At 41.3% G+C, this 12318-nt stretch overlaps 1 protein-coding gene across 1 annotated transcript in view; it reads right to left on the reverse strand.

Annotated features, from left to right (window-relative positions):
• CRBN (cereblon) overlaps positions 1–10465 on the reverse strand; it is a 103724-nt gene extending 93259 nt beyond the window's left edge. Inside the window, exon 1 of the mRNA XM_050781405.1 lies at positions 10456–10465. The gene's annotated coding sequence lies outside the window, so the exon portion shown is untranslated. The remainder of the gene's footprint in view (positions 1–10455) is intronic.
• Between the last annotated feature and the right edge of the window lie 1853 nt (positions 10466–12318).

Raw genomic sequence — 12318 nt, forward strand, 5'->3', positions numbered from 1 at the left:
TCTCCTGTCAGATCAGCAGTGGCATTAGATTCTCATATGAGTGTAAACTCTACTATAAACTGTGCCAAGTAAGGGATCTAGGTTGCGTGCTCCTCATAAGAATCTAATGCCTGATCTGTCACTGTCTCCCATCATCCCCAGCTGGGATCATCTAGTTGCAGGAAAACAAGCTCAGGGCTCCCACTGATTCTACATAATAGTGAGTCACATAATTATTTCATTATATATTACAATGTAATACTAATAGAAATAAAGTGCACAATAAATGTAATGTGCTTCAATCATCCTGAAATCATTGCCTCAACCCCACTCCACGGAAAAGTTGTTTTCCATGAAACTGGTCTCTCATTCCCAAAAGGTTGGGAACTGCTGTTATAAGAGAAAGGCAGAGGGATAGAAGAAGAATATCAGGGTGATACTGTAGAAAACTTGATCATCCATTTATTGCTGGCTTTGAAGCTCAAAGAAGGGGTCACTCTAGAAGCTTGAAAAGGCAAGGAAATGGATTTTCCCATAGAGCTTCCATAAAGAATGCAAGCCTGCCAACACCTTGATATTAGCCTATTGAAACTAATTTCTGATCTATAGAACAGTAGGATAGTAAATTCATGTTGTTTTAAGCCATCATATGTGTGGTAATTGGTTATAGCAGAAGCAGGAAAGTAATACAGAGACCATTTTTTTCCCTGACTCTCTTTTATATTCTCCTTTATATTGCTAAGGCACTTTGCATAAATGAGATTGTCCTGTGAATAACAATAGATAATGTGTACTAAGTGCTCACTGTGGGCAGGCTACTATATCTATCATTTTCCCGTGGTTATATAATTTATTCTTCAAAACAAGTTCATGAGATATACGCGATTATTCATCTTATCTCTAATTCTTAGAAAGATTAAGTAACTTGTCTAAGGTCACACAGCTTAAGATTGATACACACAAAGCAGCTGGACACCACAAACATTCTTTTAATGGTATATAGCATATGTATGTAGGTATTGAAGCAGGATGGGAAGTCAAAAAAGTGATGACCACATTCTTGGGATGTGACAACCCTACAGTCAACACAATAAGCTTCAGCATTTGCACTGTACTCCAGTTTGGTCAAGCAAAGCTATCTTCGGTAGGAAACTTCCCCTGTAGATAGCACGCACATTTTGATTTGTCCAGTCCTCACACTGACCCTTTGCTCATTATAATAGTAAAAAACACACCCAGGGTGGAGATTTAAGATGATAATGAGACATGCGACATGTGAACAAGTATGTATAGCTACTGCGCATATACACTCAGAGGATTACCCAGAACATGCTTACCAGTAACACTTCTTCCCAACCACTTATGAATTATCATGTAAGACTCCCACAAAGGGGGTCTCCCTAGTGCCTGTCTTTGCTGTCTCATCCTTAGGAGCAGCCTGTCCCAAATCCTCTCTCAGGGTGTAATATCTATTCTGCACCTAACTTTCAGAGCATTCTTTCTCCTTTGCAATAAACTGCTCTATGCTGCATCTCCTTCACTGTGTGTCTCTTGCTTAAATTCTTTTAAACTAAGACGGCAACAACCGAGGTATCACAACAGCTATCAACAGTATCTACATGTGGGGGTATAGATGGATATACTCACATATATCATGAACTATGCTCCAGAAACCCTGATAAAACTTGACTTAGAAAACTTTTAGCATAAATAAAATAATAGTAAAATACTACTTTGAAACACTGCATTTAGAACATGCATTCACACTTTCTCAGGCCAAAAAGGTACGTTTCATACTCATGTGCAGCTAGCTATAACTTAAAAATGGACCAATAAATCAGGTCAGGTTGAAGCAGTTTAATCCAAGGAGCTTAGTTTCTGTCATCAGGTCTGCACTATGTAAAATAAGTGCAATAAAGAAATATTCCTAATATATGTTTCCCTTGTTGTAGCATAATAGGTTGTAATGGGTAGAGTACTTAAATTTTTGCATGCAACTTATTAGGTCATTTTCAATAACTTTATTTAAGGAACTTAAAACTTACTCAGCTTGAAAATCATTTAGACTGTGGAGATATTCTAAAGGACCACAGGAATGTTTACATTTCTATAATAGAGATGACTGCTGTTACTGTTCAGAAGAAGGTGGAAGATGGCTCCCTCCTATTTTCTGGTGTTAAATACTGTGCTCATTTCATGCAGGGACATTTAAAGACTAAAGGGAGAAAGCCCAACTTACCCCACGTGTGCTTTGGGGACTTCCCTCCTCAGAGTTTGAGCTTTTTCATCTATAAAAGAAGGCAACGGCCAGGCGCAGTGGCTCACGCCTGTAATCCCAGCACTTTGGGAGGCCGAGGTGGGTGGATCATGAAGTCAAGAAATCGAGACCATCCTGGTCAACCTGGTGAAACCCTGTCTCTATTAAAAATACAAAAATTAGCCTGGCGTGGTGGCGCGGGCCTGTAGTCCCAGCTAATTGGGAGGCTGAGGCAGGAGATGACTTGAACCTGGGAGGTGGAGATTGCAGTGCACTGCACTCCAGCCTGGCAACAGAGCAGGACTCTGTCTCAAAAAAAAAAAAAAAAAAAAAAAAAAGAAAAAAGAAAAAAAAAAGAAGGCAACATTCCTGGCCTATCCAGCAAGGTTGTTGGGAGGCTAAACCAGACCACACATGTGAATGCACTTAGGAACTGAAGTCCTACTGAAATAAAAAAGGATTATTGTTAAACTTTAATCATAATAGAAAACACAAAACTACTTAGCCATTAAAATCTGGATCTTCTGAAACAGCGATGTGAAGTGGTTAGGAAAAGGGAAATAGACATGAAAACGCTTTGGTTTTATAACATTTCTCTATAAGAAGCTGGAGATTCTTTTTGCTCTGCTGAGAGCCTGGAAGGAAGTGATATAAAGCTACTTAAGCCCTCCCCGGGTCTTTATTTACATCTGGCTTATCCTTGTGATGTGCTGGATATCTTGGCTATAGCTAGGTTTTGAGATAAGGAAAAGCCTGGATGATTATATCTGCTTTACAACCTTGCTATCTTCCCCCAAGATTGATATATATATATTCAAAGTCTCACCTATGCCTGCAGGTAACCCCTGGAACTGAGTCAGAGGAAAGGCTTCCTCTTAGCAGCTCTGGGCCAATTTTCAGCATCTGCTCAAGGGAAGATAATGATAGAACATGCGGATTTGGAGGAAGCTGAAAACACTGAAATAGAGCTTGGAGTTCTTCCCTGCACCCAAAATGCCTGGAGCTGGGTCTAGCATGAGACAGGCACTGAGTGAATGTTTATTAAATGTCAGATGACTGAGGCTATTATCTGAGGTACCTGCACAAAGTCAAAATAGGGTGTAAGGTAATCACTGCAGTAGGAGGAAGAGAAAGAAGAAATGACTACAGAAACTACCCAACCCTTAGAGTAGTGATCACTCTCACATAATGAACTAGCAAGTAAAATCTATCCAGACAGCTATAGCAAATATTGAATGTAATTGTACATGAGACAATAAAAATGGAGGTTTACCAGAAATGTGACCCTTTTTTCCAAACTTAATTGGATTAAGCTAGACTGCTTGGTCCAATCCTGGCTCGATCATTTAAAAGCGGTGTGACTTAAGTCCGATTCCTTATCTTCTCTGTTTCAGCTTCCTCATTTGTAAAATGGGGATGATGATAACAACAGCAATTCTACTCTCAAAGTCATTGTACATATTAAATCAGTCAATATATGTAAAAGCTTAGAACATTGCCTATAATTTATTAACTGACTGTGGCAGGCTGATAATGGCTCCCAAAAATACATCCACATCTAATACCTGTATGATGGTCAATGTTGTGTGTCAATTTGGCTGGCCCATGGTGCCCAGATATTTGGTCAAACATTAGTCTGGATGCTTCTGTAAAGGTGTTTTTGGGGTGAGATTAACTCTTAAATTGTTTCCTTAATGTAGGTGGACCTCAGCCAATCAGCTGAAGGCCTTAATAAATCAAAGACTGGCTTCCCCTGAATAAGAACAAATGCTGCCAGTGAAGCAGCATTGTTGTCTGGGGTAAGTACCCGAGGTTCATTGTCTCACACCAGGGAAATCAAGGACACAGACACTCAAGAAGTGAGTTTCAGAGTGGAGGCTTAATAGGTGAAAGTAAAAGAAAAGAGAACAGCTTTCTCTCCTGCAGAGAGAGGGGCGCCCGAGTGGTTCTTCTGGTTTTCTAGTGAAATGCACGGGCTTTTATAGATGAGCCTGAGGAGGTAGTGTCTGATTTACATAGGGCCCGAGAGATTGGTCAGACCAGGTGTGACGTTTGCATAGCGTATGAGGAAGCTGGCCATCCCACTCTACTCTTTTATTATGGAGATGGGTTCTCTGCCTGGCTTGCACCATGTTGTCTGTTCCTGACTATACATGTTGTTGACAAAGAAAAGGGAAGAGGGACCTGCCGTGTTGAACATGCCTGGCCTACAGATAGCCTTTTCCTATTGGCACAGCTGCTGGCATTCACCTGTGCAAGCTTCTAGTTTGCTTTTCTATGTCTGCAGCTTGAGTTTTCAGGCTTTTTGTTATTAGAGAAATGATTTGGGGGCTGCTTTTTGTTAAAAGGGAGGCCTTACTGAGGACTCTCTTACCCTCACTAACTGCCTAAATAATTTCTTTTTAGCTCCTGTATCACCAGCAGACTGCCTTTGGACTCAAACTGCACCTCGTCCCAGGCATCTGGCTCCAGCTTCCTGGCCTACCCCTTCAGATTTTGCTATAAGCCTTCACTCTTGTGTGAGCCAATCCTTAAAATCAATACTATCTCTTCACATCCTGTTGGTTCTGTTTCTTTGGAGAACCCTGACTAATCCTCCCTGAAATCTATGAATGCGATCTTATTTGGAAAATGGGACTCTGCAGATGTGATTAAGGATTTCGAGGCAGGGAGTTAACTTTGCATTGTCAGGGTGGGCCCTAAATCTACTCATGTGTCCTTACAAGTGACAGACAGAGGATGTGTAGACAGACAGAAGACTTCAAGATAGACACAGAGAAGGGAAAGTGATGGGAAGATGGATGCAGAGTTTGGAGAGATGTAGCCACAAGCCAAGGAATGCCTAGAAATGCCAAAAGCCATCCAGAGGCTGGAAGAGGCAAACAATGGCCTCTCCCACAGAGCCTCCAGAGGGAGTGTGGCCCCGCTGATGTGTTGATGTGGGACTTCTGGCATCCAGAACTGTGACGGAATGTGTTTCTAGTATTATAAGCTGCCAAGTTTGTGGTAATTTGTTACAGCAGCTCAAGGAGACTGATATATGCTAACTGTATAGGTATTTGCTGTTATTATTCAGTATCTATTCATTTATTAGTCAAAAAAGCTCAAGCAGTTGTAACAGAGACCAGAACCAGAAAGAAAGCAAGTCACATTTCTGAGTATCCATGTCAATGTTTATCCACGAATATATTTTCACATGTTATTCTACAGATCCTCACTCAGAGGGGCACTGTAACTGTTGATCCTTATTATTATAGAGACCAATAGAGATAATTCTCACCACTTTGACTCTATGGAGTTTGGTATCCCCAGACTACACTGATTTCCCCTTGGGGATGGGTGGTGGAACTCACCTTTGAACTCCTTCTTCTGCCCCTCAGGTTCTCCAGATGCAATCTGTGGAGCCATCCCTAGAAGGATAGGTCAGCAGTGCCATGGCACTGGTTGGGAGAGTCATCAACACCTTCATGTTTGGGGTCCAAAGGAGAAGCTACCCAATCAGGTGGGATAAGGCTAGGGTCTGGGTTCTAAGTTGGCAGGCACAACCTGAGCTCATCTATATTTTGCATTCTGACACTGGCATGTGGATTGCTCAGCCTGGCATTATGTCAGTCTCTAGGGCAGTGTATGAAATTGAGGACCTAGTCCGGCACAAGGCTCCTGATAAAACCATCCAGGTCAACTGCTGCAGTAGTTTCACCTTTGTTCACAAAATCTTCCAGCAGAGTTACCTTAATCTCCAGGCAGTTGCACAGCCCTTCAGTATTTTCTCTATATCTCTGTACCTCTTGTATTATTGTTCTTTAAATATACTCACTTCTTTTACCTTAGCTTCGTCCTAAACAACCCATAAATTCATGAGTTTGATATAAGAGGATAGTTCCGTTACTCAAATGGTCCCATGCATGTATTTATGCCATTGAAAACTCCCTTGGGTACCATCAACAGTCAACTTATCATTTTGTACTTCATGTGCACTGTGGGAAACAAACACTGCCATTGTGAATATGGGATTTTGGGCTCACTGGGGCATACTAGGGTCTTCTGAGCTGGGGCTATGGGGTGAGGAAAGGGACTGGAAGCTCCTTTTCTACTAAATGCTAATAATATTACCAGGTGGTCAAGAAAAACACCAATCTCCACCCCTCTGCCCCCCAAACTCTTCTTATTCCAATGTTACAGGGTAGAAGGTGCTCTTTTCCTACCCCTTGGAACAGAGGAGGATTGAATTATTTCCCTGATGAGCAATAGGTGGCAAAAGGAAAAGACAGCCTTGAGACGGTAATGACTACAAGTCCTAATAACCAAAAGGGATTTGTAGATACTACAGGTCAGGGAACCAAGACATGAAGCCATGATGGTTCAGCTGTGGAAGTACCAGGCAGGTAAGCCTGGCAGGACCAGGTTGCACAAGAAATCTGCAAAAGTCTGGCTAGTCATGGTGGCTCATGCCTGTAATCCCAGCATTTTGGGAGGCCGAAGTGGACAGATCACCTGAGGTCAGGAGTTTGAGACCAGCCTGGCCAACATGGTGAAACCCCGTCTCTACTAAAAATACAAAAATTAGCCGGGTGTGGTTGTGGTTGTGCACACCCGTAATCCCGGCTACTTGGGAGGCTGAGGCAGGAGAATTGCTTGAACCGGGGAGGTGGAGGGTGCAGTGAGCTGAGATTGCACCACTGCACTCCAGGCTGGGTGACAGAGTGAGACTCTGATAAAAAAAAAAAAAAAGAAATCAATCAATCAATCTGCAAGTCAATAAGAGCAGCATCACTGGAGCCCTGTCCCATTTTATATCTGCACCTGGGAATGGAGGATGTAGGAATGCTCCAAGGTGTCCTGGTAGGCCTGCCCCCTTCAGAGGTGAGAATGCAATGCTTGGAAATTCCTGCCAGTTATGAGCTGAGGATGGAGTCCTGGTAGATAGCTCTGGAAAGGAAACTCACACAGCAGTGGGGCCAGTGAAGGCAGCTTATTCCTGGGTAGACGTGCCACTTTTTTTTCTCCAGTTTCTTCAGACAGCTGCACATCATGACCTAGTCACATTTCAGGTTCCTTTTAGCTGCTGTCTTTTCTTCTATTGGGGGTAAAATCCCAGCTGCTTCCCTCTATGTGGTTCTGCCTTATACTGGCTTCATTTGCACTCTGCTACTGGTTGTGTCTGTTCTGGGTCTCCTCAGCAAAGCAGAAGAATGGAGGAGACTGCTTTGTTCCACTCAGGACTCAGACATATCTCCTGGAACAAAGCAACTGAGTTCTATTCATCCCCATATTTGGGAATGACAATTTCTCTCAGAAAACTCTCACATCTATCATTCTGGCTCCTGCATTACTGCCTCAATGCATCTTACCTTTCCTAAAAACCACCTCCTAGAAAGTCAACACACCAGTGCTACTTTCTCTGGACAAATTCTATTGCTTCTAGTATCATCGGTCATGGAAATATTTTTTTTAAATGTTAATAATTTGGGTCATTTATTTTTAAAAAAAGGTCAATGTTAAAAAATGTCTTTCCCCCTGTGTCTCATCTACACCGTAACATAATATTCTATACTAGCAGTGCAGTCTGTGTGATATCAATGCAGGGAATAAATGGTCACAGACTGAAATAATTATGAGAAAATGCAAAAATTATTTAGAAATTGGTGCTGACTTTTGCTTCCAGTCTATTTTTTGTTTGTTTAATAAAGCATCTACAGCAAGGAATTAAAAAATAATGGTGTGATAATGTCAGTTTAAATCTAGTGGATCAACAGCAGCCATAAATCTAAATTTAATTTGATATTTAATAAAAACCTCCACATTCCCTGCATTAGGGTCCAGGAAACTGATTTGCTTCATCTGATTGCTTTTCCTGCACATTATGCTGAATATTGTATCTAATCACCTATTTTGGTGCCTTGCAAACATACCCGACTTCAAACCTGCCTCAAAATCAGTCCAGTTGATATATCTTGTTATCCTTTTTAAATGACTTATGTTGATTCTAGCTTTTCCTACATTATTCTCAATTATCTTTGCTGCCTTGCAATTTATAACTTAGGCCACCTAAAAGGTCCAAGTCATTGTTTGATTTAGCTTTGCTCTCTCATCTTTGACAGAGCATGCTTCAGCTTCAGAGAGCCGTCACAGTTTGATTTTATGTTATGCCTTGTGTTTAATAGTTCTTGGAAGTAAAAACAACAAGCCTATGGTAAGAGCTTCTTGTGGTGAGTGTGAGGGATGAGCACTGCAATATAGATGCAATAAAGTGGAGGAGAGACCCATAGCTAGAACAACTGAGTTTCTACTAAAAGTTTCAAACTAATGGTAGCAAAAGTACACAGTCCCATTTTTACATCACTCAAACTTGGGGAGCCAAATACCTGGTCACGTTAAATACGTGCCACTTCTTAACTAATGGGCTGCTGAAGATATCATCTCGTACATCATATGGAATATAACTTTCTATATCAGTGTGTGTTATAATGAACCATATATAGTTTTTGTTTCTGTAGGTCAAAGTGGTTTGTGTTAGCCATTTCAAATGGTTCAACCTAAAAAGTGCAGCAAAAATGGTTCCACCTGAAAAGTATGGCAACCTGAAACTTCTCTGGTAGCCCAGTAAACATCACCAGCTTTCTAGAAATCCCAAGAACGGAGTCCTGTCAATAAAATGAATTAATCAAAATGTCAAGAGCTGTAGTAGAACCTGGGAATACAGGTCTACTTCTAATGATAGTGGGCTTGGCACAGAAGGAGGAAAAGGCATGGCGATTTAAGCCATTTCTACATTAGCTCCAATTTGTTGGACTATATGAAAATTTTACATGTTCCTTCCATATCATGCCCATCAATCAGTATCTATTCTTCATTCCAGGAAGGCTTACCCAAAGTGTAACTGGCCTACTGCCTCCATAATGTGATGATTCCCAGGGGTATGGATCTGATGCTTCCCGTATACCCTTTCCCCCTGAATTAATCAGCACAGGCTGCTATAATAAAATTTCATAGGCTGAGTGACTCATAAATAATAAAAATTTGTTTTTCACAATTCTGGAGGCTGGGAAGTCCAAGATCAAGATTATGAAAGATTCTGTGTTTGGTGAGGACTTGCTTTCTGGTTCATAGGCAGCACCTTCTCATTTTGTCCTCACATGTTTTAGAGATGAAGCAGGCTCTTGTGGGACTCTTCTAGGACATCAATCCCATTCATGAGGGCTCTCATCTCATCCTAATTACTTCCCCCAAGCCTCACTTCTTAATGGCAGCACATTAGGGGGCAGGGTTTCAACATGGATTTTGGGGGGACACAAGCATTCCATCCATAATACCTCTCAAAAGAAAATGAATTTAGAATAACGGAAAAATATTGTGAAATATTTAAGCAACTTGAGAAGTAAAATTGCTTCCATTATTCTGGGTCCCCATGAAATAATCAGACTTCTAGATTAGTTTATGCATAGGTGTAAACACATATATCTTAAATAAAATAATACATCCTACTATACTTGCTATTCTATATTCTATCTTGATCACATGACAGTATATTACAGACATTTTCCTGTATCACCACATAGGATCTGCCATAATCATTATAACAACAACTGATGAAAATTCCACTCTATAACCATACTATTATTAAAAAAAATAGTTTCCTAAATAAGGACATTTAGGTTTATTCCATTTTTTTCCTATTAGAAACAAGTCTGTGATAAACATTCTTGTACATACACCTTTATAGGCTTATGCAATTATTTCCTTAGAATCACTTGCTAGCATAGGAATTGTTACATTAAGGGAGATGCATATTTCACATTTCGATACCTATGGTCAGGTTACTTTTTAAGGTACACTCCTACCAAAAGTATATGAAAATTCCTTTCCTGTACCCTAACCAGCCCTGGGCATCATTATACCTTTTGCTTTTTCAGTCTGATAGGGAGCTAATATATTACTGTTTTACTTCCATTCCTTTAATTAGTAGAATGGGAAAACTTTTTTTTTTTTTTTTTGAGATGGAGTCTCACTCTGTCGCCCAGGCTGGAGTGCAGTGGCAGGATCTCGGCTCACTGCAAGCTCTGCCTCCCGGGTTCACACCGTTCTCCTGCCTCAGCCTCCCAAGTAGCTGGGACTACAGGCGCCCGCCACTGTGCCCGGCTAATTTTTTGTATTTTTAGTAGAGACGGGGTTTCACCATGTTAGCCAGGATAGTCTCGATCTCCTGACCTCGTGATCCACCCCCCTCAGCTTCCCAACGTGCTGGAATTACAGGCATGAGCCACTGCACCCGGCTAAGGAAGAACTTTTCATATACAGAGAGAGACTATTTAGATTTCTTCTTTTGTGATTTTTTTTTTTCTATGAGTGATTTTCCTGTTTGTCAGGACTGTTTTGTAATGACCAGTTACCCATCTCAAACCGGTTCAAAACCAACCAACCAACCAACCAACCAATCCACCAACTAGGAAAAATGGGATGTCTTTGCTCACCCAGCTGTCGGGGACATCTTAGTTGCTCACAAAACTGAAAGAAGAACTACAGGAACCCATCTTGTGGACTGGATGACGAAGTCACAGGGTTTCATCTCTCATTTCTGCTGGTCTCTGCTTGGATTCATGCAGCAGTCAGGCTCTCAGTAAGGCAAAGAAAGTGGCTATTGGCACCCCAGATTCTCTTCTTTCCAGTTTAGCAACCTCACCGATAAGAAAATTCTCTTTTCCAATTTCTGTTTGTGAATCCCAGAGAAGCACTGTAGTTGGTTTTGCGTGGGACAACAGTTGTGTCTAGGAAAATGAAGTACTGTTGAGACAGGCAGGCTGGTTTATTTACTATCTTAAGATGATCTGGAGGGAAAGGATAAATGCCCTTCCACAAGCTCTATGTTCTGTAACTCTCATCCAATCCGTTACAAGAGATCCAAGAAGCCATTTACTGCAAGTTCCTATTTCAGGGGGCTAGGGTTCCTCAGAGCCCTGCATCCGTAGCTAGACTTGAACTCCAACTTAAAGTTACCACTTCTTCATTTGAATGCTAAAATTAATGCCCAGGGGTGGAGATTTAAAATATTAATGCTATATACAACATATGAAGAAGCATGCTGAGCCACTGCACAGGCACTAGGAAAACTCTTATACATGCCCCAATGTAACCTTTCTCTATACAAAGACCCTATAAAACTAACTCACAGTGCCCTCAGGGAGCAGCCTACTCCTTTGTCATTTCTTGGTGCTGGCTACCTTGTGCACAAGCTGGAATAAACTTCAAATCATCTTTCCTGCTATGTTTAGTGATCTCTCGATTTCTCTCCTGGGAGATTGCCAGAACCCCGGGCTCTGGTAACATGGTGACTACCCACGCTTGGGTCAAGTGCCCAACCCTGTGTCAAGAAGGTGGGTTCTGTTGTCAGAAGAAATTAAATGGGTGATAAATGTATTGAGTAGTCCTAAAGAGCCAACTACGTGTCCTTGCCCATTTGTCTATTTATTTCCTTGAATTCCAATGACACATATAGGCTGTACTACACAAACCACAGTAGCATCCACCAAAAATTTCTTGCATGTTTTTCCTTCTCATCTGGTCCTTCGTGCTAGCTACATGGATTCTTACAGTACTGGCCAGGAGTTCTGGCTGCATGGGTCTAATGACAACATCCTTTTGCCTCCATCAAGGAACTAGGAAGAGGGAAAGGTTAGATTCAAACAGTCTAGTTCTTAGATATTTAATGCAAGTCCATTTATCCCTAGGGCCTTAACTCGAATCCTTTTGAGTTGCTATCTTCTATTTCTTTTGTATCTTTCCCAGTACTTAACAAAGACATTTTCTAAATTTCCAAAATCTGCATGGAATGCCTATTCATTGTGTTCCATTAAGCCCCCTGCCACCCAAACCTCACATTGCCAGGGCTCTAAGGCATCTCTGTTATTGTCACTTGCTACTACTATACCAAAATCTCCTGAAAGGCATGAGGATTTGTATCCTCAGCACTGTACAGCATATAACAGGTTCTCAGTCAACATAAGTTGAATAAAGAATCAATTTGTAAAATAGGGGAGTTGGACCACATGGGTTCTGAACTTCTTTCTGATCCCAATATTCTTTGG

The sequence above is a fragment of the Macaca thibetana genome, chromosome 2 (assembly GCF_024542745.1).
Source record: "Macaca thibetana thibetana isolate TM-01 chromosome 2, ASM2454274v1, whole genome shotgun sequence".
NCBI classification, from domain to species: domain Eukaryota; kingdom Metazoa; phylum Chordata; class Mammalia; order Primates; family Cercopithecidae; genus Macaca; species Macaca thibetana.